The 13,102-nt window shown below is 37.5% G+C and overlaps 1 protein-coding gene across 5 annotated transcripts in view; it reads left to right on the top strand.

Moving 5' to 3' along the window:
• esrrg.S (estrogen related receptor gamma S homeolog) overlaps nt 1-13,102 on the top strand; it is a 156,863-nt gene that overhangs the window by 128,931 nt on the left and 14,830 nt on the right. The gene's annotated exons all lie outside the window — the stretch shown is intronic.

Raw genomic sequence — 13,102 nt, forward strand, 5'->3', positions numbered from 1 at the left:
AGAAGTCGTTTATTTTTTTCTTCCTATCAATCAGATTTCTGTTTTGTTCCTTGGATCACTTTAATATCATAATCAAAGACCCACTAATAGAAATTAGCCATCTGTTCTTTTATAGCCTGCATAATATACAGTGTGGGTTAGTGGCAATCTGAGTTTGGAAGAAAATTATCTTTGCATTTGTAGCAGAACAAACCTTGTCTCACAGATCTCGCTTTCGACTGACAAATTACCCTACTGATAGAGCAATGGTGCAATCTGTGAATTATTAAAGTGGGAGTTACACTTGACATATACCTCATTGTAATTTTCTTTTACATTCTTTTGTGTTGTCTTTGATCGAAATAAGATCCAGCGGTAGTTTTTAATTTAACAGATTAAGAACTACAATTAAATCATCAATGAATGGAAGATCTTAATCAATGGCTTTTCTCCCTCTTTGTTTTCCATCACATACTGATAACAGGCACTTGGTTTGAGCAAAAGGGCCTTAGATCATTGTATAGGTAACAATTACCTCTGCATCGGGGAGTCTGTTCTAGCTGCTAGCTGTGGTGTTAATAGATACCCACCAACGTTCTAGTGGGAAAAGCTTTGCTTAATTAATTAAACTAGGAAGAATACCCAGGCAGAAAACCATATCTTTCTTATTAGCAGTTTCTTCTAGAAAAGAGAATCCCTGCATGTAACACATAATTAAGTGGCATTATAAATGGTAGTATACTGTTATTATTATTAACATGTATTTTTAGAGCGCCAACATATTGCGCAGCGCTGTAAAATGAATGTGCTTATACAAAGAAATCACATGAATTACATACATATACTATAATGTACAGAGTTACATACATAACAACCAGTACCGGTACAAAAGGTGAGGAATGTCTGGTGCTAAAGAGCTTGCAATCTAAAGGGGTAGGGAATGAGACACAAGGTGTGGGAGTGGGCAAGATCGAGCAGGTGAGAGATGTTGCATTTGGTATTGCATTTGGAGGGGTGCAGCCCTTACAAAGTCTTGAATACAAGCGTGTGAGGAAGTAATGAGAGAAGAGTTAAGGAGCAGGTCAGTAGAGGAGCTTAGAAAGCAGTATAGTATAAAGTCCTGTTGGGAAAAAAGTGTTGAGACTGCCATGGAAAGATAATAGGCCCTAGGGCAGAATCACATATCTTGTTAATACAATGTAATTGAACATACCATGCACTGTGTACAGAAAGTTTTTCATCTGTTTACATTCCAAATTCAAAGTGTAGATTTGAAGGCAAGAAATTTCAGCTAAAAGTTAGTAGCGTTAGATGCCAAAGCAAAATGTTGGCTGGACTCATGGAAAGGAAAATAGTTCATTTCATTCGCTATTTCAATAATGTTTCTGATTAGATGAATTAATTTCATGTATTGTATTAGACCCCATAATCCCAAGTATATATTTTTGGTAATCAAACCCAACCTTTTTTTTATTATGAAGGACTTACCAGGATTCAATTCAGGACATGGCCAAAGCCATTTTTGAAGTATTCAAATTTGTTGCAATTAGTTTTTATATGGCGATTTCTCATTAAAAAAACAAACTAATATATGTACACTCAAATGAGGGATCAGTTTCAGTTCAGTATTTGGCCAGTCGTGGCTTAATAAGGGTTTAGTATTTATCCAAATCCAAATCTGTGCTTGTCTCTACTTCCACAAACTTTTATGTTACAGGTATAATTTATTCAAAAATACTATAAGGGCAGGTTTTTGGAAAACATTAGCTCATTAGAAGGTCAGAGGAGACATTCTTTCCTATTATATGAAAGTTAAAATATGTCGATGTTTGCATTGATGGAAGCAGGTGTCTAGCTGTACTTAGCTGTTGTTTAATAAAGCAATATCTCATTATGTCATTATCTCATTATTTGTGTAAATGGTATTTATTTTGTAATAAGTAGTATATATTTGCCAGTACTACTGCTTTATATAGGGGATTCTAGAACTTCATTCTATTCTAGAATTACTTTTGTAAATCTCATAGTAACAATTTTTCTTACTACCACTCCTACAGACAGTAAAATTCACATCAAACCCTGGAATGAAGGTTTAATGAATAGTGATGAGCAAATCTGTCCTGTTTTGCTTTGCCGAAAAATTTGCAAACTGGGGAAAGAAATCCAAAATCGGATAGACTCAATGAAGTCAATAGGCGTTAACATTTTTTTTACACAGGCAACACTTTTTTCTCACTCCAAATGCAATAAAGGCAATGGGTGTTTCTCCTGTGGCGACTTTTTTGTCTTGGCATCTTTTTTGTCTCAGCAACTTTTTTTTGCCCAAATACGTTAAAGTCAATGGGCATTTTTTCTTATGGCGACTTTTTTGTCTCGGGCACAATTTTATCTTTTTTGCATTTTTGATGCAGCAAAATCTTTGCAGCAGATTTTTGCCGCTGTTTCATGAAAAAAATTTGCAGATGGTGAATGGCAGATTTCCGCTGCACATCCATGCCTGGTAAATTAAATAATGAATCATCCAAAAACCCAATATACAACGCTCTATCTGAACAAATGCACAGGATATAAACATTGTTTTACCTTTAACATATTTAATTAAAGTTCCATCTTGTAAACCTTAGTATTTTTATTATAAAAGCTATTTCTTGCTCCATTTCTACAATATTCACATTTAGTTAGTAAAAAAAAACTTTGTGATGATTAAAATTCACAAAGAACCCTGCTCCACCAAGAATTTCTAAATAGATTCTTTCCACGTAATTATTTAGAATCGACAGGCACCTCGTTCAGCCTAATACTAAAAGGGTTGTTGACTTAGCTTCCCTAGGCCCTTTAACAAAACTGCTGGTTATCGACTGGAAGATTGTAACAAGATACTTGGTTAGGTATATTGACTGGAATAAGCCTGGGGAGATAACTGAAGAGGCCCTTGGGAGGTGACTGAAAAATCTAATACACAAAATTCGCAAAAACAAATAATGCAATTTTATTCAGGTGGCCATAAATAGATTTTTGACAGATGATGTGAATGGGAAACAAAAGAATGTAAAAAAAATCTGCTTCCAATTATGATAATTATTAGGGGCTGCTTCTGTATACAGTGTAGAGTCATAGCTGAGGTGAAGGTATTGAATTACCTTTTTATTTTATATTTCTTACTTTGCTCTCCATCTATTTCTCTAAATGTTCTCATATTTACAGTTGAAAATCTAAACATGCATCTTACAGTAATAGTCCAAAAAAAATCCAACTATTTTGTATTGTGATAATAATATAAGTAACTATTAACTATTTTATTTTTATAGTTTGAAGGAGAACATTTCCTTTCTATATTGTAATCTTTATATAATCCCAATATTATTTATTATACAGCATCCTCTTCTACAGCGTTCTTCTAAAGCATGAAATAAATTACTCGGACTTGTTCTGATCCACTTGATACCGGTGTATAAACGTTGAACATCTATTGTTTCCTCTTTAATTCAGAGATGGAGGAAGAAGCTATAAATTTACCTGCATCTTCCTCTTTAATGCAAGGAACTGCCGGTGGAAGAGTAATGCTATTTCTTCTATCTCTCAGTCAGGAGACAACATCATCAATCTTCTTTCCTTTGATTTTTTTGATGTTGAGCAATGGTTGAGATCTTCAACTGGGAATCTGCCTCTGTACTAATCAAAGACACTGTAAACGGAACAAGAGAGAACTATATGGAAGTCCTAATGCAGATGGCTCTCTTCTCCAACAGTTTCATCCTTTCCCTTTCTGTCATCCTTAGGCAATGCACCCGCATTTGAGTGTAGATTTATAGTTTATCTTTATCTATGGCTTCATCTGTAGGTAGCTATTATAGCTGCCTTGCTTGGATATTGTTCGGGCCTGATAGATCTGTCTGTAGTTCATCAAAGAGAAGCAGAGTGGCGAAAAGCCGTTGGGTCCAGCTGATGATGAAATACGAGCCATCAGCCTTGGTAATGGCTGTAAAATTTCATAATTACACGGCCTTTATTACATTGCATAATGATCCTGAAGCAGTATGGAACAATTAATTAAGATTTCCAAGCGTAGCTCTTTCAGAAATTAAAAGGTGCTAGCGACTGAGAAATAGGGACATGTCTGTCTCTAAAAGCATTAGCAATGCTCTTGAATATGTGCTGTGCCCCTCTTTCTTTACAGTATTACACGGTCATAGTTGGATAATAACAGAGTGATGTGTTTTTGTCTATGTAGTGAGCACTGACAGTGGAATTTCATCTTACTAGTGCTAAGGGGAATAAATTCATTTAAGATCCTGACACTTCGACAGACATTTCAAAGGAAGAGTTATTGTTCTCTTTCTGCCTCCCTGAAAATAAAGGATGTCAGGTGGTTTATTCTGCCAATTCTTATGAATACATGTTTGAGAACATCTGTATTGTTAGATTTTACTTTTTTATATATAACTTTTTTTTTTTTTATAAAGCGTTCTAAAGTTTGGGTTTAAAATTCAGATTAGAGCCAAATGGAACAGGCACATTTGTGTGGGAGGCTATAGAGTGAGTATCATTCCTCTAAAAGAGGACTGGTGACATCTCCATCTGGCTGCCACTATAAATCATTCTGGATAAGCAGATGCATCTTTATTCTGGGGTTAAAAAATTGCTCTCTTTGACGGCAAAATTCTTCATATGGAAAAGCTTTGTGCCCCCAGCAAAATAAATATGTGTATATATATTTATTTCACAACAACTAAGTGTTCCACTAGTTTAGGAAATTGTATAGATAAAGAAAAAAATAGCACACGTGAAATCGCTAGCGTTGGGCATTTTCGTTACTTTGCAAATTCACTAACGGACGCTGGCGTAACTTTGCTAGTGTTACTTCGCATCCTTACGCCTGGCGAATTTGCACAATGGACGTAACTACGCAAATTCAGTAATAAATTCACGCATTGTTCAGAACGCTACCTTTTACGCTAGACTTCCTTCGCCACCTCAGACCAGGCGAAGCGCAATAGAGTAGATAGGGATTGCTTCAAAAAATTTTAAAAATTTTTCTAAGTCCCAAAAAACGCTGGTGTTTTTTCTTTATTATGGGTGAAAGGCTGAAAAAGATCGAAAAATTTTTGGGGGCTCCCCTCCTTCCCCCCCTACATTTCCTAATTAATGGCAACTTAACTATACAGTGGGCACATGTGTAGGGCAAAATAAAAATGTAATTTGATGTTCTGAAGGTTTCCCAGGCTTGTGTAGTGCTGCTACGAATACTTCCATTGAAATTTGAATTTGGCGCCGTATGCAAATTAACCATCGCTAGCGTAACTTTGCTTTGCTTGGCGAGTCAACGCTAGCGCAACTTCGCAACCTTACGCTACCCCTGAGCGCAACTTTGGATTTTAGTGAATTTGCGGAGCGCTGGCGAAAAACGCCTGGCGAAGTGCGGCGAAATGGAAGCCAGCACAACTACGATTCTTAGTGAATGTCCCTATTTGGGTCTTGGACTGTTTAAACAAAACCTTTTTTTAGCTACCGTATATACTCGAGTATAAGCCGAGTTTTTCAGCCCCCAAAATATGCTGAAAAACTCTACCTCGCTTATACTCGGGTCAATCGCAAAAGAATAGTCGCTGGCGTCCAAGAATAGTTGCCGGTGTCCAAGAATAGTTGCTGGCATCCAAGAATAGTCTCCAAGAATATTCGCCGGCGTCCAAGAAGAGACGCCGGCACCTCCAATGGGAGCAGAAACCCTCAATTTTTTGATTGAAACTTACCAGAAGCTGCTGCATTTCTCACACTCGGCTTATACTCGAGTCAATAAGCTTTCCCAGTTTTTGGAGGTAAAATTAGGTACCTCGGCTTATCCTCGGGACGGCTTATACTCAAGTATATACGGTATGTGTTTAGTCCAGGTTCTGGTTCTATTGTCAAGTCATGGTCTATAAGGGGTAATTATATCACACCAAATCAAGTTATTTTGTACCTATTGGAGTAGGTTGCTGTCAGAACCCATCTCCAAACCAGGTAGCTCATTGGTTCCTGCAGAAAAAGATTTAGGTACACACGTTACTCTTACGATGAACAGCAACAGAAAGAGCCTGGGTGCCATTCATTCATCATCATTCATTCAATACGATAAATATTCAAAAAAGAAGAGAGATCCACATTTCGCAGAACATCTCAATCTACTTTAATTCAAGGACCAACGTTTTAGCTGGAGAAGCTGGTGGACAGCCTAAACATTGGTCCCGGGAATAAAGCACTTTTGTCCACCATGGCTAGATGATACATTTGTTGAATGCTGAGTAAATGCTTTGTTTAAGAAACCTTTCACCTGTTATTACATTTCCCACAGTGTATTATGGTGTTTGAGTGTGTTAATTCAGACCTATGGCATTAAGTGCAGAGCTATTTGTATGTCTTGACACAAGCCTGCACGCCTATCATATTTTCCTTAAGAGTGTTGACTTGACACACATTGTATTTGCACTTTAAAGTGTTTTTTAGCCTTACAAGTGTGAACTGCTGCTTTCAGCCAGAAAGGAAAAAAGAAAAAAAAAACATTTTGAAAATGAATATTTGTGTCAAGAGGGGATTAGCTTTGTAAAGTCAATTTCCTTTTCGGGAAATGTATTCCCTTAACAGGACTTTTGCGATCCACTGTCATTCTTGTTCACACACTGGGTGTCACTGCCTTTAAAACGCTTGTCACTCTTTAATGGAAACAAAACAGTTTTTGCAGTCGGTGCTGCAATGTCATTCCCCTACCCCTTGCTGCGTCGGCAATCGTGAAAATGACAGAGCGCCTCTCGGTAGGGGTAATTAAAATGTAAATATTGATATTTTATTATTTGAAATTACTTTCCAGTGCGGCATTTAATATCTTTCCATCTGTGCCGCTCTGTTTTGTGGTCACTTTAGTGCAGCTCTGGGATGGCAGGGAACGGCTTGATCCCCCGTTATGTCAAAATGCTTGTTGCTGCTTAATTTTGATATCTAATTAAGTGGAAAAGTACAGTCCACACAGTAATCCATGGCATCTTAACCAGCTGCTTGGGTATATTTAGAATTAATCTCCACTATGGAATCAACCTAATGTATGCAATTAAGAGTCTGCCGATGGCTAATTAGGTGTATTAAAATCAGGCAGCTTTCTATCTTTCATTCTTTCTTCCTTCTATTTGTGTGTGGCTTTTTTTGGACTGTCAAGGGCTTAACCCCATGGGCATCAGAAAGGTCTGATCTGGAGACTTCTGCGAATAACATAGGCTTAAATCAATGGCAACTGCAACTCCAGAAAGGCCTCTGAGATAAGCGGTGACATTACTTTGAAATATAGGCTTGTTCACAAGAGAAAGATGGTAGTTAATGATGATTACATTTAGAACATACCAATGTGAAGAGCTGGTACCTTGACCATCATTTTGTTTTGTCTTTACAATGAACTTCTATTTTGTCGCTAAGGACTCTGATCTAAGTAACTTGCATAACTTGTTTCATAACGGAAGATGAATCTTAATCAAGAAATAGAAGATAGAAATAGAAATTGAGCCTCAGAATTAGTATGTGTTCTAGTTGATCCTATGGAAGTGTGGTCATTGTACTGTAGGCATTCTCCAGTTTTGTAAATGGCTTGGAACCCAAGCAGCCAGTTCATTTGGTATAGTTTGGCCATGTTTAGGTGTGGCCTCATTCTGCAGTACCCAAAATAAATGGCTTGGTTGGTCAGATAGCTCATAAATGGCTAAATAGAGCCTTCTTAAAGCAGACAACAGATGGAGATGCATACAAGACATTTGAGACCCTCTAATCTTCACATTCACATCCTAACTACTGTTTATAATGTACAGGGGCGATCCTGGCCCCTCCACCGCCTGAGGCAGCAGCAGTTGCTGCTGCCCCCCTCCCCCGGAAATTCGCTCTTAAAGTACCAGGAGCAGCATTTTTGCTGCCCCTGGCACCTAGTGGGGCGCTGCTGCCTGAGGCGACAGCCTCAATTTGCCTCATTGGCGAAGCACCCCTGATAATGTATGCCCCATTAGAGCCATCCTATAGTACATAGATATTTTGTTAAATCTGTAGACATGTCACAGGACTTTGTCAAAAGTATTATGTGCCATATCCCACCCAGGTCTCTTTATTTTGTATTTCCTGTGCACAACTGATGTGCTGCTAACAGTACAGGGAACCCTTTCAATCATTGTTTTTCCTATTAACTTGCGGAGATCTATATGGGATTGAAGGACTAATTAACTGGTTGTGTTGCTTTGCACCTAAAACTAGAATACAAAGAAAAAAAACAGAGGTTTGGGTACCATCAGGCATGTGAATGAAGTACCATGAACCTAGAGGTAGTGCACAACCTATGGAAGTAGTTTAAGACACTGCGGAGGAGGAGGGCTATGCAGGAGTTGATAACCTTAGCTTCTCTTGGGGTTTAGCTGCCATTTCATTGTCAACACCAAAGCTAACCAATGTGATTACAATGTGATGCACTACTATTTTCATTTTTTTAATAGACCATTTTAATGTTTATTTTGAACCCTTTATTTAATATATTTTTCTTATACACATATATACGCATTTACATTGCACTGGAGAGAAGTAGCTTCTTCTCCCCCAAAAATGTATTCAGCAGTTGCTGAAATTCTGTAGAAAGGATAATTAAAGAGGTGGAAAAAACCCACTGACAACTAGATGCAACAAGGGACTGTTTATATTTCACCAGATGGACCGATGGGGTGAATAGATCGCCACAATTTTTTTGCTGAGGATATTAGTGTTTTCCCCTGAAGGTAAAAAAAATGACTTGGCAGAGCTTAAGCCTAAGTGCCTTCACAGTTGACCCAGTAGTGGGTAGATTCATAAACACAGGCTCATATGGAGATTACAAGTCATCCAAATCAAACATCACAAATCAGCAATAGCCAGAGGGCATTGAACAGCCAAGTTCAAAACAACTTTTATTTTAAAGGGGAAAGGTAGATGCCATCTTTTGTTTTGAATAAAAGTGACTAGACGGTTTATTCTCTGTTAATGTCTCCAACAAAGATAGTAAAGAAGAAAGAAAAAAAGAGAGGCATTAATGAAATTATTCTTAATTGTGTTCAGTTTCTCTTATTTTGTCTTCCATAATTAAGCACTGTGTCATTAACCCACTGAATGTGATCAAATGGAAATTATTATTTAAAACATAGATGGTAAAAATATGGGGTAATAGGAGGAAGATCTGGATCTCCAGCACCTTCTTTTCTATCAAAATTAAGCTACATATAAAACACTAGGGACTGCAGGGGATATCACCTCTCAGACTGATGTTTCCAGATTTATAGGACTGTTATAGAGCTCCAATTTGAGAGCAGACACAAAGGGAGTTATTTATTAAAATCCAAAAAGTTCTCACTATTTTCTGAAAGCTACTCCGACCAAACCCACATGGACTTTCCCCCCTAGTTATCAATAAATTTCCATGAATGTTTCTTGTGCTGAAAAAATCACCATAAAATCATAAAAGAATCTGAATCCTATGATTTTTTTTTTGATTTTTCGCTTGAAATCTACGATTTTTTTTGTATATTCGCCCGAAAGCTAAAATGCTTTCAGAAACCCAGCACAACTCAGAAAATCTTTTGATTGTTAACGGGACATCTGCCATTGACTTTTACATGTTCTCATTAGGTCTGAGTTGGAGTGCTTTTTGACACCACTGGACTTTAATAAATACTGAAAATTTGTATTTTCCTCTTTAATAGTCCGACCAGAAAAATTTTGAGCTTAATAAATAATCTCCAAAAAGTACCAAAATGCTTGTGATGCTTATCTTCTGAATTTTTGCTTCCAGTATTCTACTGTCAACACCTTGCAGCCTAGTGAACAAAAAGCTCTTTTGGTTCTCTAATAGATTATTATTCCATCTTACATGAAAAGACATATATTAAGCACCACATTCCTAATGATCCCTTCACCTTAGGCACAATAAGAAGAAGAGCCAAAAATAATATGCAAATTCTAAGCATCTGTAAATTAATTTCTGTTCTTAGCAGTCAATAAGCACCTTTTTAAAACGAGTTTATTGGATTGGATACCCTGTTAAAGTCATTAGGAGGCATTTGTGCATGAAGTGGCATTCACAATTATCCCCTACATGTGTTCCATTTCATTAACACTTTCTCAAATAGCTCAAGTGAAAGGTCACAACTCGTAAGAGACAAGTAGCATCTTTGCTGTTTGTAAATGCCCAATTTACAGCTTTTAAATTGTTGCAGAACACACTTAGTATTGCAGAATGAATCTTGTGCCTCAACTACTCCTGACAAGTGAATATTTGTTTAGTGGGAATCTATTGTCCTTAATGGATTGAGATGGACGTGTACTGTGAATGCATTTCTATTGCCGCCCCACCTCCTTTCTGTTGTTTCAGTGAAATTAACTTGGTGCTCTGCTAAAAGCAAGACATTTCTGCCAACCTGGTTAAAAGCTGCAAAAAATGCTCTGTTCTGCAATAAAGGAATGTGTTAAAATATGAAACATATGTTTCATCTGTTAACAGGTTATTATTCAGCTGTGTCAGTCAACAGTGGATTGATGGTTCCACTTCTGTTTGGTACATTTAACTATGTAAAGGTTCGATCCAGTCTATAAATCTGCTATAAGTGTATAAATAAACAAATAAATATGTCTTTTAAAGAAGAATTTAAAAAAAATAAAATGGCTAGAAATTCTGTATTTTATATATATTAAGCTTACTGTATTGGTCATTATCCATGAGCTCAAAGTTGCCCACAGCAGTTCCCCATCTTGGATCTTCTTAGGTACTGTATCTTTTGTGTGTCAGTGGCACTGCACATGCTCAGTGGACTGTTGAGAAGCTAAGCTTTGGGCTTGTTGGAAACCATGAATACATTAGCAAAAAGTTAGGTATCATCTGTCATTGTAGATTATAATGCAGGTAAAGAACCTGTTATCCAGAATGCTCGGGACCTGGGGTTTCCCAGATAACAGATTAGGTTTTAGGTGGCGAAGTAGGTGGTCGAAGTTTTCTTTAAAGAGACAGTACTTCGAGTATCGAATGGTCGAATAGTCGAACGATTTTTAGTTCGAAACGTTCGATTCGAAGTCGTAGTCGAATGTCGAAGTAGCCAATTCGATGGTCGAAGTAGCCAAAAAAATACTTTGAAATTCAAAGTATTTTTCATTCTAATCCTTCACTTGAGCTAAGTAAATGTGCCCCTCAATGTGCCCTATATATTATAAGGATGTTTATAGATAGAAACAGTAGATATATTTGCTCTTTCAAATGTTATTTCTAGAGGTCCACCTGCCACCACTTGGCGGTCATTTGCTGGACACTGATTGTTATGGACTCACTCAGGCAGTAACCTTCTGCATATGAGTAAATTTGGTGCAACACTTCTTTATAGAGCAGGTAGCATTATACTCCTGAGAAACAAACTGGTCCATACTGGAGATATGTGCCTATGGCCAACAAGCATTGTGCTTTGTGTTGTTTTGTACTTTCCACCCTCCCCTACTAATCATAAATCAGCCCACAAGTCTACTGTGCTCCATTTGTAATTGTGTGATTGCAATTTGGTTGCAGCTCCCAGTTGCGAGGAAAAACTGTAATTTTTCTTATTTGTGGACATTTTCCCTTTTTTTTGTAGGCTGTAAATGAAAAACTTGGCAGCAATCCTGGGCCTTTATTAACAGAATCTCTTCTGTTATTCAACATCCCCCAAATACATCCCAGTAGTGATGGGCGAATTTATTCACCAGGCGTGAATTTGCGCGATTCACCGCCAGCGAATAAATCTGCGAAACGCCAGTGAAAATTTGCTGCAAAAAAAATGGCTGCTGGTGTCAAAAACAAGACGCCGGTGCCGTTTCACAAACTTTTAGCCGTTTCGCAAATTTTGTACGAAATTTGCAATTTTTCAGCGAAGCGAAACGGCGCAAATTCGCCCATCACTACATCCCAGCGATTTTTCTATGTGTGTTGTTTACTATGGGCTTACACTGTACTGCTCAACAGGAGGCGGGCTACGAGACAGATTTTAAATTATTGCCATTTTACTCATTAACAACAGCTAAATTCAGTGTGTGTGAAATTCATCCTTCAGAGAATGATTGCAAACAGACATCTATTAGACCTATTAAGCACATGCAAGCCAATTAAAAAAAAATACATTTATTCCCTGTTTCCTCGAGCACGCTGCTGATAGATATGCAATGTTGACAAAATAGTGCGGTGATTAGGGTGTAATTATCATTCTGTGATGATGTTTGCTGTTTGAGGAATGTCTAATGTGTCAGATTTCAGACACACAAACAGCAGTCAAAGCTTCAAAACAGACTTCGGAGTTGCCCTACTTTACTGTTCCTATCAGGCACTTTGATAAGCTGGAAATGCTGAGAGCTAACGGAAAATGCCTAAGAGGGGTTAAATTTGTATGCCTTCATTGCAGCCTATTTCTGTCAACACTCGGCTACAAAAATAAACATTTATGTTTTGTGAAGTGAAAGTGTATTTTTGAAGACCATCAGACCATCAGAATTTTTTTTTTGCCCTTCACACTTTCCTGTGCTTCGCCTTTTTTTGTTGTTAACTGCAAAGTGCTTCAGTTCACTTGGCTAAAAAGGATAAAAAAAAAAGGATAGATTAGAAAAAGAAGGGGGAAAAAGTAGCTATACTTTTAATAGATCATTTTCTGGAAAAATACTCAATGTAGAGCCTGGTAAGGGTGAGGGTTAACTTACCAAATATGATGGGGGGGGATAAGTTGCTCAAGCCCCAGACCTTCAGCTTGGGGAGGCATATGACATGCACATATTTAGAATAGTCTGGCACAAACCAGACCACACTCCATAGATAGATGCAGTTAAAAAAGTATTTATTTTAGGCAAAAAACTCTAAAAAAAACACAAAAATATACCTTACGCATTTCGTGTCTTGTGAGCCTATGCCCTCACAAGGCACGAAACGCGTAAGTTGTTTTTGAGCTGTTTTTTTGCCTTAAATAAATACTTTTTTAACTGAATCTATCCATGGAGTGTGGTGCGGTTTGTGCCAGCCTATTCTAAATATTTGCAAAAAAAAAATAGCTAACCTCTGCCTTTGGCATCATTGTCAAGTGAACTGACAGCTAGC

This window comes from Xenopus laevis, chromosome 5S (assembly GCF_017654675.1).
Source record: "Xenopus laevis strain J_2021 chromosome 5S, Xenopus_laevis_v10.1, whole genome shotgun sequence".
Lineage (NCBI taxonomy): Eukaryota > Metazoa > Chordata > Amphibia > Anura > Pipidae > Xenopus > Xenopus laevis.